We start from the raw sequence: 19,805 nt of genomic DNA, 5'->3' as shown, positions 1-19,805 counted from the left end.
GGTGGGGGGTGGGAGGGGGGCGATAAGCCTGCATGGAAGTACGTGCCCTTGACCAGAATCAAACCGAGACCCTTCAGACCAAGGGCCAACACTCTAACCACTGAGCAACCAGACAGGGCTATTTTGCCTCTGAGAATTTCATTTCCTTTAAGCTTAGATATATTTCCAATTAACTATATCTTTGACAATTGTAGCTAGCATTATTTTGTTTTTCCTGTGGGACAACTTTTCAAGGTGTCTAGTTCACGATACTGCCAGAAATTAATGATTACACTCTAAGATTTTGAAACAGTCTATCATTTGTCTGTGTAAACTAACTTTTTCAGTTAATAATATATTCAGCCACCTTTCTCATATTAGATTTGCTTCTTTTTTTATGGCAACAGAATATTAAATACTATGGATAAACCATCATTTATTTAACAAGTTCCCTATTGATGGGTATTTAGGTTGTTTTCAGTGTTTTGTTGTTACAAAAAAAATAATCAGCATATATTAGTTTGCAGATTTGTATATCTAGATGAAATCTCTAGAGCTAGAATTGCTAGGTTAAACGATATGATACTTAAATGCTGATGTTTACTTCTTATTTGCTTTTCAGAGTTTATTACAAACTAATTTGAGAGAGAAAGAGAAAATCGGTATGCCTGGATCCTCACTGACTTGTCTATGCTAGATTTTATTGAGCACATTGCTATTAATTTGAGGGAATAGTTTGTTTCTTAATTTTATTCTAAAATTTATTCCATAGAGACAAAAACAGTCCAGAAGTTTGCATGGGATGTTTTTAATAGATACCTTTCATGCCAGATGAGGAACTGATTTTAACCAATTTTTTTCCTCACATACAACTGTGAAATATAATCTGTTCAGGACAATGGCATCTTATTTCTCCTCTGACTGTGAGTGCTCTAACTGCTTGGATGGCACTCACAATGATTCTGACTGTAATCCTTGTTTCAACAAGAGCGATGATAGTGACTCTATAGGTTCAAGATCAAGGACGAAATCCAAGGCTTCTGGCATGAAGTGCTTTCCTTCTGCGTGTGGTCCCGCCAGGTCAGAGAATGACAACAGAAAGGACTCCGTGTTTCTTTCCTCGGAGGAGGAAAGGTGTGCGGAGGCTTCTCAAGACAATCATTTCGGTATGAACCCAGAAGGCATTACAAGGAAAATCAGACAGATTAGAGAGCTGACGGTTGAAGAGTTAGTGAAAGAGTTTGGGGATAACTGGGAGTTTCAACCAAACGCCATGTCTTTGGGCCACTTTAGGGACAAGGTGGTGATGAAGTTCAGAAGAGCTCTGTATTATTCTGGAATATGGGTGGCACATGTCCAAGGCTACAGACTTGAAAAGCACTTTTCAGCTAACTATTTCAAGAGAAACCCTGGTGCCCTACAGCGGTTGGTCCCCTGGCTGAAACGGGAACTAACAGCTGTGTACGGAGATTATGGCTACACGGTGAAGAACATCCTAAGCACCATTCTCCGTCACATGACAGACTATGACCTGGACAGTGAGTCCTTTATTCACCTCCTGGAACCGTATCTCCAGCAACACACCCACCATTTTCTGCATGAGTTTATCAGTTTTGTTAATTCACCTTATAACATGGAGACTTATGACCAACGAGCCATCTACCAATGTTCTTCTTCACCGTGGAACAAAAAGAAGTTTGTTCCCGGTTTGCCTTTAGCTCAGGATGAGGCTCTACTGGCATCTCAGCATGATACAAGGCTGTCCAGGAATACCAGTGGCCCATGGAATAGTGAGCAGATGCCTCTGTCAGGCCTGAAACAGTTTCCAAACGGTAACCCTTTTTTGGAGGGATCTGAAATCCCACCAGTCCACCATAAAACAGCATGCAATATCCATGCTTGGATCAGAGATGAACCAGAATCCGGGGATCATAACAGCACCATTTCTACCAATGACGTGCTCTTGAATTGGGCCATACCAGGGGAAAGGGGCCCAGCCTTACAGAATTGCAAACAAAATATTCAAGAAAGGAAGACAAAAGGGATTAAGGTGCTTCTTGGTCATGTCCAGGGCCTGGGAGAGGATGAAATAGCTACAGACACCTTCAGTCCCCCAGCAATTTTTAATCAGGGGAAACAATGGAAACACAGCCTAAGAGGAAAAAAGGCTTTACGCCTTGGCCAGTATATGAATGATCAGAAAAAAGAAGCAGAAAAAAACAAATACTCAGATTCTTCACCAAAGATCTTTCAAAGACGATTGCCCAGAGAAAGATCCTTAAGTTGCAAATCCAGAAAGAGGGATCCCTCTTGGAGTTGCATTTCAGAAAATGCCCTGTCTTCTGAGAGATATGCTAGGAAGCTGAGCTCTTTTAGAAAAAAGAGAATGAAGGGTAGACAGTCCTCCCAATTTGTAGAAGCTGGTTCACACTCTAGTAGAAGACGCCAAAGACGATCCAGGTCCAGTACTCGCAGATCCAAATCCTGGTGTGTTACCCTTACAAAGAGATCTGTAAGCAGAGAATCAAGAAGGCACTCTCGGAGAGGAAGATACAGAAGTGGAAGTTTCACCCAAAATATAGGCTGTGAGCCCTCAAAAGACAAGAATGGCTATGAATCAAACCATCTGAGAGCATATTCAACCACAGTCCAGTACACGAATCTTCCTTCAACTGCTGGGAAGAATCCCAAGTGCCCTTCTAAAAGTGAAGGTGCTTCACAAACTGGAAGCTACTGCAACAGTCCCTCATGCCTCCAGATTGAGAAACACAGATCCTCAAGTAAACAAGAGATGAAGCAAAAACCCACATTTCCCAGAGGCAGCAAAACCAGAACAGTTAGGCAGAAAAACAACAAATGCGAGTACCCAGATATGCAGACCACCGAGGAAGTCGGTGATGAAGTGGGGGATCTGAACGCTCAGAGGCAATTGAGCAGTCTTTCTGAGGGTGTACCTTCCTGCAGGAGGCAAACCCAAAAGAAAAAGAGTCGGAGTCTTCATAAGCATCACCAGGCAGAGAATGAATAGGGAGGAGACAGTGTCAGAGACACAGAGGGGCAAGTAGTTCTGAACGGCAAATCAGCCTGCCCCACTAAGCTCCAAGGGACGAACATAATCTAAACAAGATTCACCCCATCACTTTGTAACTGGAAATAAAAAAACTGGATTATTAAATTCAAGGTTCTTTTTTGAGACAAATGTATATTATTTAATTGGCCATGCATATGTATAAATATTTGTCTGATTTTTTCCTTATGAACTGAATTCTTAAAATATTTGACTTAATTTTTAGTTCCCAGATTTAACTATGTAAGTTGGCTGCCAAAATTTGCAAACACCACAGAGACTATGTTAACAATAGGAGCATATGTTACTTAACGTAAGTTACGCATATTGAGTATTACTTAGCATGTGTTATTACAAATATAAATATACATATAAATATAAACATATAAATATATGTATATAAGTATATATAAAAATCAAAATGGATATCTAAATATCATACACACACACACCATGGTGACTATCTTAAGATGTATTTATTGCCTTCATGGGTTTCACAATCTGGTTTTGAAACTAGATGCAAATAAATAGGGGAAAATGAACATTGATGGGATATTAGCACTACCGTCCTATCTCCCTATGCTGAAAATTGTGCCTTCACATACCTGACATCTAGATATCTTCAGTAAAAGATGACATGTTTTTAAATAACACTGATTCCCAGCCACTATAACCTCATCCAGTAGTGGCATCCACAGCTCAGCCAAACTAATTGTAGTATTTTGCCCCGCTGGTCACATGATTAATGAGTCGAGTGGTAGTCAAATCATATACTTCCCTGAGATTTTTCAAACTTGTTCTGATAAAAGGGGTCATTCTTCATCCCTAGTGGCAGTTGGTAAGATTTAAAGCTGGGTTACTGTTTAGAGCTATATTTCTCAGTTTGTGAAGAAAGTCAGTTTGAGGTAAGACAGGAGAAAGCTAACAAAGAAAAGTAAGGTAAGTCATTAGGAGACAGTCTAGGAATCAGGACCTGGATTTTCTAGAACTCGAGCTGCCTTTTGTTCTTCACATGGTCTTATTTTTTTAATCCTTTTGTAGATTCTGAGTCAGTACATTTCCCTCTCTGCCTCTCTTATTAAATCAGGATTTCCAATTCCTTGCGATGAAGTAATTCACTGTGAAGTGGAACAAAGGAGTCTGTGAGAGAACAGACAGGGGGTCCTAAGTCCCATGGGGAGATTTCCAAAGGCTTCTTGACAAGTAATGATATCTGGGTATGATCTTGAAGAGTGAGCAGGAGTTTTCTAGGTGAATGTGTTCCCAAGAGCTATCAAGAAAAATGAGTAACTTGAAAAAAAAAAAGAAAAATGAAATTTCCAGCACTTTCCCTCCAGTATAAGTGGGAAATTCAGAGAGATGCACCGAGAAAGGAGATTGATGGTCAAACTATGAATAGGGATGAAACCTGGCTTTTCTGAGTCCACAGCAGTTACGGAGCACCTAAAAGTGGCACAGGTCTCAGGTGGCACAGGTCTCAAAATCCAAAATTATATATTTTAAATAACACTTTATTTTAATAACTCTCTTTTAAAAATCATGACTCCGCCCCCCCCCGAAATTGTAGAAAACCTGTGTAGCACATAAAAATGTGTTTCAGTATATTCAGTGAATACATTGCCATATATATATATATATATATATATATATATATATATATCCCCAAACTTGCATCAGTTTAGATGAGCAGTTCATTATCAACCGTGAACTAAACCTTTCATGGCAAAATTCATGGGAATATATGTAAAGTCCTGAAACCAGGGAAAGGAAATCAATTGCAGTGGTCCAAAGTCACCCAATTTTGCAGTAGTTAATGTTTAAAAAGAAAGTAAACCTGTTACTGAGGTCAAAAGTGTACTTATGAGGCAATGATGTTAGGTTGCGTCCAAAGATGTAGACAATTACCCTAGGTGGGGAAAAATCAAAATGGATATCTAAATATCATCAAAATCATGAATAGATGTTCTCTAGGAAAATATATTTGGAAAATGAATTTTGCTTCCTTTAAGGAGAGGTAATTACAGGGAGGTAATTTTTGCATAATCAAAGGAAGTCTGTTCTATCAGTGTGATCATATGGCTCCAGTCAGAATGGACATATGTAGAACAAGAGGCTAGGGTGGAAAGGAGCTCTCATCCTTGGCTGGATCCCAATTATGTGAGAAATTTGACTGGATGTTTTATACATTCCCATTACACTTAAAGATTTCAAGATTCATTAAAGAGTCACAGAAATTTGCTAGTGAACTAAAAATACCTTTAAGCAGTGCAACAACTTTTCTTAGATGGGAAAAAGAAAGACAATTCAATGATAACACAGTAACAATGATTAATATTGAAAGTTTACTGTTGGTGAGACATACACACACATATGCCCGCACACACAGTCTATGAGGTATTATTTGAATCCATATTTTACCGATGAAGGAAATTGAGGCTCCTGGTGTTACTTGCTGAAGAACACAAAGCTAGTCAGTGTTGCAGTCTGGATTCAAACCCAGATAGCCCTACCCTTCAGAGTCACTGATCTGAAACCCAACTTGACACTGCCTACTTTTTTGTTGTTCTCTTTCAATTATCTACTATCTTTCACTCTGTGGTGAGCACATTCACAAACACTATGTTATTTTACCTTTACAACCAATGAATAAGGTTGGTTTAATTATGCCTGCATTTTCAATGAGAAAAACTAATTTCAAAGAGATCATATCACAGCAAGCAACAGAGCTGAGAGCTAAACTGTAGGTCTAACTGCCCGTGCTTTGTGATTATATAGCTTATCATGGTTGACTGAGCTTTTCAAATATAACTCAAATATATCCATGACCCTTACTTACCTAGTTTTCTCTGCTACTGAGAGTACTTTTTCATTCAAAACCCAGAATACTAATATAATCATGCAGGCTGAGGCATTAAATGGGTTGCTACTTATTTATAAGGATAAAAACCAATTCCTCTTTCCCAAGTTCACCCTGAATTGTCCTTTTGATGGTAATGGGTTCATCTTGGCCAGATGGGAGGAGGCAGGTGAGTGATTTTCAACACATATGCTTCACTTCACACAATATCTTCCATGGCATGTGGGTCAGCTGAAACTCTGAAGCCCAGGGTCAGTTTCCATTTCTCCCCTTGACTCTGATGCTCTTTGGGCTGGCACTCCTTGAGGTACATATCGTTATCTAATGACAGGTAGGTAAGGAGAAATGAGGTTTCTAAAGGTACTTAAGTCATTGTCAGGTGTGAATATTTTTAAACATGGGTGGTTAATGCTTATATCTTTCCTTTCTCTCATGCATATTTTAGCTAATGTGTATTTATTAATCCCCATGGCTACTGCTTAGAAAGGGCCCCCATCTGTGCTCACTGGAACTGATAGTTTATCCTCCTGATTTCCTGCCTCTGGGATCTCTCTCCAGATGACCAACCACACTCCTACAGTTATTCCTGTATACACACTTATTCATGTACTTTCCGTACCTAAAAATCTCTATTGGTTCCCTGTTGCATAGAGGATAAAGTCTAAATTCTTAAATTTTACATAGGAGGACGCTCTGGTCCCAATCCATTCCTCTATCATTTTATCCTAAAAGACAAAACACACAAAGACATATGTACATATATATCATGCACAAGGATATATATATATATATATATATATATCATTATATCTGCATACATCATCTCTTATCAATAGAATAGACTGTAACTTCTCTGCCTTAGACCAAAATATTTCCTTCAAAACAATTATTCCAGTGTCTTCCATATAGTAGGTGTTCAATAAACACATTTCCTCTAATTGGTCTGGTACTATTGAACTGTATGATTTTGGATTAGATGATATCTCTGCAATTCAGCTTTCACACTCATAAAATGAAACTGATTGAGTCACTTTCTGAACCACTAATCGGATGTTCTGTAAAATGCTATCACTGCCTTACATCTGAATCTTCTCATACTTCATGTCAGTGGTTTGGACTGAACTCATCTTTTACACTCATCTAACCTTTTTAAATTTTTATCACATTATTGGCATCTATGGTGGATTTTAAATTGTTTACCAGACTATAATATAATTTGGATTTGGCAACACACTGCTAGGGGATTTTTTAGATTTCTTTTAATTCTAATATTCTACCAGTCCTTGATTTTTTGGGGGGTTAATTAATTAAATTAAATAGTCACTACAAAGTGCTGAGCTACTAGAAGTATTGCATAGCTAAGCTCTGATAATAAATTGTTTATATTATTAAGTAACCCAAAGTAAAATTTAAGGACACTGTTTGAAAATGCACTTTTGTCTCATTGATCTATCATTTATTAATGTAAGTTATACTGTATCTGAACATAGATAGCTTTAACAGTTTCAGCAAAGCTCAATTGTAAAGCTGCTTAGGGAGTTGACAGGTATATTTTTTATGTTAGGCTTTATAACAAACAACTGTGTTATAAATATTGTTTTTATGTACCAAGTACTATGCACCATTTTGAAATATGAAGATTTGGCATATACACTTATCAAGAATGCAGAAGAATAGGTACCGCACTTCAGCATAAATATAGTGCCTGATGTTCAAACAAGCAAGGAACAGATTCAACAGCCCAACTGCTGATGCAAGACTGACCACTCGCCCCTCTTTGCTTAACCCTTTCATGCTCCCTCGGGTTCTACTGTCGATTGCAGCAAGTACTTTGCCTTTTTTCCCCCCAAAATGAGATCCAAGGACCATGATGCAATGATATCAGTGGAATGTTGTTTCCTCAGTCAGGCCAGGGCACTGTCCACCTTCATGTGGACTTCTCCACTGTTGTTTAGACAACACTTGCTTTCTAGAATCCATTCAAGAAACACCTTCTCTTTGAAGCCACATTTGATATTTTTCCAAATGTCAAGCTGTAAGACATGAACTATTACTTCCTTTGTGCCCACATACAAATTTCTACTGTAATACCTAAAATACTTAGTTTGACTTTTTATCATACATGTCTTAGGCCACCCTCCCCTTCACCTTGCCCCAAGAATGAGAGCTTCTTTAAGACACGGACAAAGCTGGTGCATGGCAGGAGCTTAGTGAACACTGACTGGGTAAATATATGATAAAGGGTACAGAACAACATTTTAGGTATATGTTGAGTAGGATCACCAGTTGAAAGAAGTGACTTTAGAAAAAAGTGACTCAAGTACGGTCCCTGACATGAAATCCAATGTGAACCTTCCAATCACACTTCCGTAGAGAAACTAAAAGTCAACTGTGCCCAGAGAAGGCAAATCCTAAGGAGATTCTAAAGGATGCCCTTATGCAATCACTTATGTATCAATGTGAAATATTCTATGCACTACATCAAATTATACTTTATCTCCACAGAAATTCAGACTCTCAATCTCCAATCTGAATCAGAATCTTCATTCTAATATTATACACATGACTAATGTGCATGTAATTTTGAGAAATATATCTTTAAAGCAATAGTTGTAAGACTAAGCTCCAGCTAGAAAGTATGATTTTATCCAAAATTTTAAAATATATGTCTGCTATCATGTACTAGCCAACAGTTGTGACTATAATAAATGAGATTTTAGATTGAACAAGAAAATGAGGTAGTATAAACAGAATCTCTGCAACTGTTCATTATTTATAACCACTTGAATTAGTTCCTCTTTAGAATATAGATAAGTAGGTAGGTAGATTAGATAGATAGATAGATAGATAGATAGATATAGACAGACTATATAACTTATACATTATATATGTAAGAAGCGGATGGACTATTCTACACATGGAACATGCATGAATGTAAATGCACAGTCAGAAATTCACTGACAGGGCATGTTTCCAAATCCATTAGGATTAAGCTTTAGAAAACACAAATTTAACCAGAGCATTTAAAACATATTTCAAGAAGCAGTAGCATAGTGGCTAAAAGCATAGACTCCAGAGCCAGGCTATTTGGATTCAAATCCTTATTCTATGCTTATTGGCTGTGTGGCCTTGAGCAAGTTATTTTAAACACCTATCCCTCAATTTCCTCATTTATGAATGAGGATAATAATAGTACCTAGCTCAAAGGGTTGTTATGAACAGTCAATAAATGTAAAATGCTTAATACAGTGCTTGGCACATAGTGCTATGTAACGATAATGTATGTGTGTATATATTTGCTATTTGTTATCATTTATTATCATTATTATTATTCTAAAGGCTTGGTATATGAGAGGACACAGGTTGGTTTGGACACAGGAATTGGCCCACTGTAAGAATAGAAGAGGCAAGAACAAAGGAGAACAAATGGACAATTGTGATGTGATGAGCATGGTTGGGATTTTAAGCATAAATAATCAGGAAATAGGACACTCAGGCAGGTCAAGCTACCATAAAGGGAACAGAAAGGCAGAGAAGAGGAGGAAACCATCAAATATTGAGCACATGCAATGTGCTGGGACAGTGCCACCAGCCTGCATATACATTAGCTAGTTTAATCCTCCACTCACTATTAACCCCATATTATATACTAGAGTCTGTGCATGAAATTCATACACTCGGGGAGTTGGGGTACCTCAGCCCAGCCTGTGCCCTCTCACAGTCAGGAGCCCTCAGCGAATGTCTGACTGCTGTTGAGGTGGTAGAGGTTCCCACCAACTGCCACTGTGCTCGCCAGCCATGAGCCTGGTTTCTGGCTGAGTGGCACTCCCCCTGTGGGAGCACACTGACGACCAGGGGGCAGCTTCTGTGTTGAGTGGGATAGGGCCTAAATGGGCTATCTGACATCCCCCGAGGGGTCCCGGATTGTGAGAAGACACAGGCCAGGCCAAGGGACCCAACTGGTGCATGATCACTGGGCTGGGGAGGGATTCAGGAGGTTGGCCAGCAGGGGAGAGATTGTAGGAGGGCTCCAGGGTGCGTCTGGCCCTTCTCGCTCAGTCCAGATTGGCCGGACCCCAGCAGCAAGCTAACATACTGGTCGGAGTGTCTGCCCCCTAGTGGTCAGTGCACATCATAGCAACTGTTTGCCCCCTGGTGGTCAGTGCACATCATAACAAGCGATTGAGCGGCCTTAGCATATCATTAGCATATTACGCTTTGATTGGTTGAATGGACGATCAGATGACCGGATACTTAGCATATTAGGCTTTTATTACAGAGGATGTGGAAACTGAGACACAGGGAAGTTAAATAAATTATGTAAGACTTAAACAGTAGAAGGTGACAGAACTAGACTTGAACAAGGGGCTGCTTCGATTTAACAATCCTACACTTTACACTTACCTAAAGTAAATTCATTTGTTTAACCAGTAGGAAATGGGCAAATTCTTTCCAATAAGATTTAAGCTCTTTTAAGGATGATGATTGATGATGATGATGATGATGATGATGGTGGTGGTGGTGGTGGCTGACACTGGCATATAAGCACTATAATAGTGCCAAGCACTATTCTAAACATATTGACTGTGTTACTTTTTTAAATCTTACTAAGAACTCTTTGAGGAAGGTACATGGTTAGGATTCCTATTTTACAGATAAAGAAGCCTGGGCACTGAGCACTTAGAGAATACACTCAAGGCTGCACCTGGAATAGGGGCAGAGCAGGGCTCTCAGCCCAGGCACTATGGAGCCAGTGGTCATGCTCCCAACCACCACACTGTGCTGCCTCCTGTAAAACAGCAACGGGAACGTGTTGGAGGGACATGGGGCAATGATTTTATGGTTTTAGCACTTATATGCTAAATATGGGAGCATGTACTCCCATAATTAATTCTCATCAGGATGTGAGATAGGAAGCAGTTTTGATGTGGGACTTGAGGAAAATGGGAACTACAGTTCAAAACTGGTTATATGAATGGGAGAAATAAAGGGTCCTAAAAATAACCCTGTTTTAGTTAAATTAGAATTCAAAATAAATGAATTTCTTGATAAGGAATCTGTTTAAATCTTGAACAATTCATTTAGCTTCCCTGTGTCTTCAAAGGGTCACATAGTAAATATGTTAGGCTTTGTTGGAACACAGTCTCTAACAACTAGTAACCTCTACCATTGTAGCATGAAAGGAGCCATGATGACACATAAATGAAAGAGTGTCCATATGTACCAATAAAACTTTATTTACAAAAAGTTTGTGGGCCAGATTTGGCCCAGGGTCCATCATTTTCAGATACCTATTCTTGACCTTCATGTAATAAAAAGAATACACTACTTTTCACTTATGACTACCATGTGGTGCAATTAATGATAAAGAAAAGATGGTATTATTTAGAATTCTCTTTCTTAAGAACTAAATGAAATGAAGAGTGGTTGAACTGCAGATGTTAGTGCTACAAAGGGCTGACTCTGCCAATGGTCTATTTTTGAAAAGGTAAAATATTTTAAGAAATGCGGATGTTTTATTTTATTCTACAAATTTCAGGTAAATTATGAACCATTAGAGCCAGCAATACTATCCTAGAGAGGATCTTACTAGTAAAACTGTGAAACGAAGTAAAAGCTAGTTTCTTCAAGAAACAGCTACCAAAGTGAGGTGTCAGATGGAGATCATAGATTGTGTCCCCCATGTTTCCCTTCTCTATTTTTCATCCTATCACCAGGCAGTTATAATAACTCCATGATGAAAAATTACTGTCATTTCCTCTTGAAAGATATATTGCACCCACGTGTGGGCCAAGTGATTTAATCTTGATTAGTGCTGTCTGGAGCCTAGTCGGACGGGTTAGTGATTGGTCGTATATTTTGCAGCACTGTTATTAAATCCGCTGGGAATTAACATGTTAAATCCATAATTATGCTTTATTACCTGTATAATCCTGGGTTAAGGCAAAATGAAGTTGATTCATTTCTCACATGTTCACCAGAGTGAAGTCATATTTTTTCCCTTAACTAGTAATTAACCTTTATGGCTTTATTAACTACTTTATTAAATTTAAATGAAATGTTTATTGGAAAGAGTTCATGGGAAGTGTAAACCACAATGACAGCGTGGCCCTGTTGATGTCCTGTTTCCTGGAACTTCTCTATCAAAAAGGTTCACATTACAAGTAGTTCACTTTTTATCACAAGATATCAGAGCCAGTAACTTAATAGGCAGTGTGGTATAATAAATGAGCAATGGCTCTGGAGTCAGATAGACCTGGAACCAAATTCATATCTAATTGCTTACAAGCTATGTGATCTAGGGCAAGTTACCCAACATCTCTGAGTTTCAGTTTCCTTATATATAACATATAAATAATAATAATTATGCCAGACTTCTGAGGATAAAGGCGGTAAATGAGAAGATGGGGAAGATATTAGAAGCAGTCAATTTACAGAGGTAATTATTATTATTATTAAAGTTTCTCCTCTGAGTTAAAGCAGGAACGAGTTTGGTATGGTACTCATACAGAAGAGAACACAGCAGGAAAAGGATAATGTCTATTCCTAACTCCTTTCTAGTATCCAGATAAGAACCATGTAAAGAGAAAGTATGTAGACTGCTACTATATGTCATAAGGATCCCTGGGACTGCGACCAGCCTAAGCAGTCACCTTGTGAAAATAAGAAAAAAAGTCCCGCTTGGGGCAGCGATAGCCCTGTAGATAGAGCCTGACAAGCAGAGAAAGCTTTATGTAGAGCAAGTGGAGTAGGGCTCAGGGCTTGCTGCACAGAGCATGTGTTGGGGGTCAGCTCCCCTAGTTTCTCAGCAGGCACTCTGATTCAGACCACATGAGCACATCTGCACGTGGGGCCCTGAAACCCTGAGTTTCAACTGGGCTTTTGGTTGTCCGGTTGGAGACATTTCCCAGCCTCTGTTGTAGTAGGAGGGGTCACATGAATTATTTCCACTAAAGCAACGGTTCTCAACCTGTGGGTCATGACTCCTTTGGGGTCGAACGACCCTTTCACAGGGGTCTCCTAAGACCATTGGAAAACACATATATAATTACATATTGTTTTTGTGATTAATCACTGTGCTTTAATTATGTTCAATTTGTAACAATGAAATTGGGGGTCACCACAACATGAGGAACTGTATTAAAGGGCCGCAGCACTAGGAAGGTTGAGAACCACTGCACTAAAGGGACGTATGCAGAAGTGATGTCTATAGCAACTTCCAATCATCTCCTTAAGGGAGGCCTTTTGTCCTTTTCCTCTGTCTGGGAAATATCAACAGTGGGGTAGGCTCCTTGCATACAGAGATAGAAGCCATGTATTGCGGGTGGCAGAGCTAGTCCGTCAACCTGGGTTGCTCATTTCTAGGATATACATCAGCAGAAATAAACACCTCTCATGCTGAAGCCACTATGTGTGGGAATCTTCTTTGTTATTCAGTCTAACTTGTGTTATAACTAATATGGGGCTTTTACTAGTAGACCAGAGTTGAGGGGTTATTTTATGAGGGAGTCTGATTTTCAGTGATAGAGCCATGCTGCTTTAGGACACAGGAGAAAAGCTTGGATGAAGTGTGGAGAGAAACACATGGAGTGCCTTGGCGCAGGTGGCGGTGCCCAAGAAGGCTGCAGCAGAGCAACGATGGAGACTGTGATGCATGATGGGAGATGGCAGATGCCCAAGAAACTCGGCCATGCAGTGGTTCTGCTCAGCTGAGCTGGCCCTTGGGATATCTTCCTAAGGAGTTCTCATTACATTTGAGTGGGAGGGATGTTGTAGGTGGCTAAGATCTGTGATGTGAGAGTAGGTCACGGGGAAACAAATTTTGCATGCTTATTGTTACTTCGACCCCATCTACACTCACAGGCTGATAGGACCTTGAATCAATCGAGGTCCAATGAGGGAAACAGGAATCACACTGTGTATTTCAAACAGAGGTACTTTAATGGAGGGAAATTGTTGTAAAAGTGTTTGAAGAGTTGACAAAGATAAAGGGAAGCTGAGGTAATGCAGGGATGAGAACCTGCAGGAAGTTCTTAGGACTGGAAGAACAAAAGAGAGGAGAGGGTATAACAACCCCAGGAGAGTGCCCTCTACTGGCGGAGGAGCTGACTACAGCTATTGCAACTGCTTCTCCTAGAGCCACGGCCACGCTTGGGCTTGTAAATCCTGGCAGGAACTGCTCATTACCCCCGGCTACCCCTCCCAGAAACTACCAAGGCCACTGGAGTTTATAACTTCCTGCTGCTGCAGGAAAGAGAGAGAAAAAATGTAGAGGAAGGGGAAAGAAGTGGACCTTGAGAAACTAAGGTTGATTTATATACATTTTAAAGCATGCAGATATTGTTTATGAACGTTATTATTTATAATGTATTATGGGAAGAGATATTAAAATGGGACTTTTCCTAAATTGGGACCTCATCCTTTAAGGTGAAAACACACATGATTCTAAAGAAGTTATATGTGTGGCAAACCATCTTCTCCAAGTCTGTGGCTTGTCTTAATGTTTTTTTTTATTATTATTAATGGTAACTTTTGAAAAAAAAATCATTAAAAATGTTTATGTTGTTGACCTGGCCAGTTTTGCTAAGAGGCTAGAGCACCAGCCTGTGCGCTGAAGGTTGCAGGTTTGATTCCTGGTCAAGAGCATGTACCTGGATTGCAGGTGTGATCCCCAGCTCTGGTAAGAGCACTGGTGGGAGGCAACTGATCACATCCATGTTTCTCTCTCTTCCCCTTCCTCCTCCCTTCCACTCTCTAGAATCAGTGGAAAAAATATCCTCACTCCTCAAGTGAGGATTAAAAAGAAATTTTATGTTGTTACAAAAAGGAAACTAAGGTTGGAATTACATATTCATTTTATAGAGGCAATTCTCATGTTACTGAGGGGGAACCAGGGGTAAGAGAGGCTGGAGGCCAGAAGAACAGCGGATTGGAGGTTGTGCCATCAACACAGTCTCTAGAGTAATGCTGGGCAGGCAGCGAACCTCCAGTGTGGATCTGGTAATCTAAAAATTGAATACAAACATTCCTATTTCTTTAACATCTAATTTTAGGTTCTATCTCTCTCTTTAATATGCAAGTGCAAGTTCATGGCACATAAATAATTTTTTAAAGCAGCTAATAGTATAATTGTGTACCTGACATATACTCCCTTTGCTTCACACTTTGTAAATTTTTTATAGCATGAAGTTTATTTCATCGCAAATTATGAAACACTGAATTAAACATAAGTGTGAATGCCGAAGGAGTAATAGAAGCATGTCAAAATTTCGCCTGCTCTTGGTTAAATTTAAATAACATTTGCTGGCCTTTAGAGAGGGATACTTGAGACTTATCAATGAATAATTCTAACAAATGCGTATTCTACATATTCAAAGAAATATTTAAGAATGTACTAATATTGTTGGAATACTGACACCTATCTACTACATTTTTAGAAAATCCTTATGTTTATTTCTCAGGGAGTCATTCTATCTCAGGTTTTGATGCTTGAGGTACACAAATTTTACCTCTATTCTTAGCATGAACTCATATCTCAATCCATAGCCTGTACTATGGAATCCTGCTTACTGGGACTGCAATGACTTTCTAAGTATCAGGGTCGGCCCACAAGATCCAGTGACCCTATTACTGTCTCCTCACTCGAGTGATGGAGCCCCATTTGTCACCTCATTTCAAAGTGATGCCTCTTTGCACCTGACTGGCTTACCTTGGGTCAATATTACTGACAAATGACTATCTCCTTCAATATGAACCCATGATAATACTTAATGTCCCTTATACTGGCAAAAGATTAATTTAAACTTCCGGTGTACTTGCAAACCAAGTGAAGTCATTCCAAAGAATATATATTTAAGTTTGTCAAGTGCCCAGAACTGTGCTACATAGAAAACATATAAACTGCATAAACTAATAGCTCTATTTTTTCAATGCCTGGGAATGGGCTGAACATTTCACATACATTATTTCAGCTCGTCTTCTCAGTCATGCTAAAAGGTAAGTGATTTCATGCCTATTTTATAAACGGGGAGACAGAGACTTGGCAGTAGAGCTGGAATGTAAACTTACTCCTGTCTGACCCCAGTGCTATTGCTGCTAAATAACTGGCATAATTTTAGACAGTATTCCTGCCTTTTATGGTTGGTTGTATCCTTTGGGAGATGAAAGGAAGACCCAGCCATGTATCATCTTACTGCCAGCATCTTTCTTCCTCCCTCTCTAGCCCCACACACAAGCTTTACTGGGCATAGCTTGTCTAAGCTAATGCACAACCAGCAAAACATCAGCATGTACCTGCACAGAGGAGTCGGCCATTGTGGTGTTTTCCATGGCTCTCTCACCTCCCCCTGTGGCTCTTCCCTCATATACGATGAATGTGTCTTCCAGACCCTGGCCTGCCGGAGTACCCTGACACCAGGTCAGCCCTGTCTGGGAGATGGATCTGGAAATTAGGCTCCCAGGCTACTCGTTTACTAACTCCAGGGCACTCAGTTCTCCTTCCTTTTTCTCATTTATGCTGCTATGACTTGCTTTACCCTACAGAGTGAATTTCCGTCTCCCAAGCTCCCCTATATCCATGCCACTCACAAACATAAACCATTAGGCATTTCGTATCTGTGTGTATGTGTATGTATGTGCTCTATAGTTTTTAAGCATTACAGACAAAGATAAAAATAAACAAGGAAAATACAACAAGATTAAAAAAACCCTATTATTATTGCTCCTGATTCCATGAAGTTGGGAAGCACCTGAAAATCTCAGATTGTGCTCAATCCAGCCTAAGGAGCTGATGACTACCTGCTGTCAATATGAGAAAGTCAGAGGCCGTGCATGCTATGTTCCCACTGGCCTGTCTGATGCCATCCCCTGTCATTCGCACTGGCTTTCCTCACGCTCCAGCCACAGAGCACAGCGGCCTGTGCCCCTTTACACTTACCTCCCTGCCCCTGCGATGGCCCCGCCGGGAAGGACCTCTTCCTTACCCAGCTTATGTGAATGCCATTATCCTTCAAAAATCAGCTCCTATTTCATTTCCCTTGGGAAACCTTCCCTGATTCCCCGGGGCTTCATGAATGGCCCCTTCCATTGTGCTCTGCCTAACAGTACTTCACATCTGACTCTCTTACAGCCCGTCTTACTGAATTATTATCATATTTATGCGCCATGCCTCCTTCTTGAATGAGATGTTCTTAATGGCAGGGTCCATGTTTTGTTTACTACTGGATCCCCTTAGTATTTCCTCCAAGTGCCTGGATCTTAGAAAGTACCCCCCAAATTTGTTGAATATGTGAATAAGTAAATGCATGGATAAATGAATCAATATGCCTGAGATGAAGACAAGTAATTATCATAACCATGTGTCACACATCCCAAAGCTCGAAGTGTGAATGACAGTTATAAAACTCCCAAAGTTATAATGCCCCTACTCGCATCATATTGCTATGGGAGCCTGGCATGTTATACTAGTTTTTTCTACCTAAGGATGTGGAAGAGGAGAGGCAGTGTGTCAGTCTGTTGTGTTCTGTGGCAGAGCAGTAACCTCCACAAAATGATGGCCTGTCAGCTTGTGACATATTATGGCAGGTGTCACCACAAGTCAGCTCTATTTGGCACAGAGGAGAGTTAATGAAGAAAGGGAGCGGGCAGACTTCTAGGAGATGCAGACAGCATGGCTGGGAGTTGGAGGATGGAAGGAAGAAACCGCCTTCTCAAACCCATGAAGAGAAGTCCACTTCCAGCCTTTGAGAGAGACAAAGTTACCAGAGCAAGTACCCACGTTGGGTCGCTACAGGCTCTTCTGTATGGGGCTTGTGTTTCTCCCCACATTCTGGAGCAAGCAGCCAAGGTATTCCCAGAGATCATTTCAGCATTAGGGCCAGCAAAGACAAGTGACTCTCCTTATCTGTTTTTGGAGAAGATGAACCCATAGGATGTAAAAGCTTGATGGAAACTCTGATCCTTTGACGTCTCTTTTGCTAAGAGAGGATCCTCTCTCCTACTTCCCTATCTTCAGATAACAAGACATCTCATATTTGGGGGCGGGGGGAGGAGTTGTCCCATTGATTGGAGTAGAGCATTTAAATCTACATCTGATATTGTGGCAGATTAAGGTATGGGCCATGCTCTCAAGAAGTTGATAGTCGATGGAGAAACACACAAGTTAACCAATGATTACAGTGTGATTTATAGAAGAGTGAAGAACAAGCCACAAGGACATGCTGGGGGGGGGGGGCTTCTAAGGCATACTCTGTGGTTAAGGGAAAGCATCCTAGGGAAGATAGGACTTGAGCTGAATAATAAAAACCATCAGTAGTTAAATAAGTTGAAAGAATAAAAGAGGCTCTCAGGCCAAGTGAACAAAATGTGTGAAGAAATGAGCCCATGATACCTCCTTTGGGGATTCTTTCCCAGGACTGCCACGCAGGCTGGGAAGTAGTGAGTGGGGAAAGGAAATGCAGGAGAGTTAGGTTCAGACAAGATTGCGATGGGTTTTGTGAGAAATGTCGAGAAGCCTGGACTTTAAGACCTCAGGGGAGTGGCTGAGGACCACAGTCCAGGTCCACTGAAGGGGCCTGGGCCATAAAGAAGAACGGGATCGATGGAGATGAGTGTCTCTAAGTCTGATTCCTAGCATGGAATGCAAAGAGCTGGATTTCCTTGTTGTTCTGATAGGGGAAGTCCGCAGTCTATGTACCCCAAGGCCAAATGCCCCAACTGATCAGCTACAGATACTATGATGTTGGACAGATTACAACTGATTTACAACCCTTTCAATCATATCAGTTCACTTCCATGAGTCCCCATTTTTACTTCTGCCTTAAAAGCTGGTATAACAAATCTATCCCACAGACTTTCTTTGTGAGTATTAAATAAAATAAGGTATGAGAAAAGTGAAAAGTGCTTAATATAACATCTGACACATACTTGGTATTCAGCAAATTGTTTGTTAAGCTGAAATTACGACATATTTATTAGAACTCTATACTGATTCTCCCCAACAGAATTTTCTGTGATAAAGTAAATGTTTTATGTCTGTGCTGTCTAATGCTGTAGCCAGTAGCAACATGTGACTACAGAGCACTTAAAAAGTGGCTAGTGCCAACTGTGGAACTGAATAATTAAATTAATTTTACTTTAATTAATTTAAATTTAAGTAGCCACATGTGGCAATGGCTAGCATATTGAACAACACAGCTTTATTTTCTATAAAGTCTTCATATAATTAAAATGTTTTGTTCTAAAAATATATAAAAATTAGATGTGATTATCATTTTGATAATCCTTTCAATTAACTTTATAGTAATTAGTACTCTATTCTATGTACCTCTATACATTTTGAAATCTTTTGGATAGAAATACAATTTTTTCAAGGCAATAATTTTTTTATTTTGACAACATGTTTGTATACATATTATAAAATAAATAATCAGTTTCAAAAATAAAATTACATAACAGCATATATAATGTGATCCCATTTACTTTGGAAAGATATTCATCAAAATTTTAATAGTTTATATATGTGCGATTATATGTGACGTGTGTTGTCTCCTCTCTGAATGTTTTATCCTACCTGAGTCTTTTTAAATGAATAAGTGTTAATTTTACAATTTGAACTATTTTGCTTGTGTTACAAAAATAAAAGTGCTTTAACCAAAGAGATTCCAGAAAACAAGAATAAGCCTCACTCCACAGAAATACTGCATCTATTCACATCTCCATTTAAGGCTTTTTTTTCTGTGGATTTTCTTTCTATCATGAGCAGAGAATCGCTGCTTTGTATGAGGTGAGAGAGAAAGAAGCTAAAGCAGCTGGTCTTAGATCCACTGACTCCCTTTGCCAAGCATGTGCTAATGGGTAACAGCAAAGAAGGCAGGTGATCCAGTCTAATCTCCTTGCCAGCAT

The sequence above is a fragment of the Myotis davidii genome, unplaced genomic scaffold (genome assembly GCF_000327345.1).
Source record: "Myotis davidii unplaced genomic scaffold, ASM32734v1 scaffold723, whole genome shotgun sequence".
Classification (NCBI taxonomy): Eukaryota; Metazoa; Chordata; class Mammalia; order Chiroptera; family Vespertilionidae; genus Myotis; species Myotis davidii.
The sequence above is the reverse complement of the archived record's forward strand: the minus strand, read 5'-3'. Positions refer to the sequence as shown.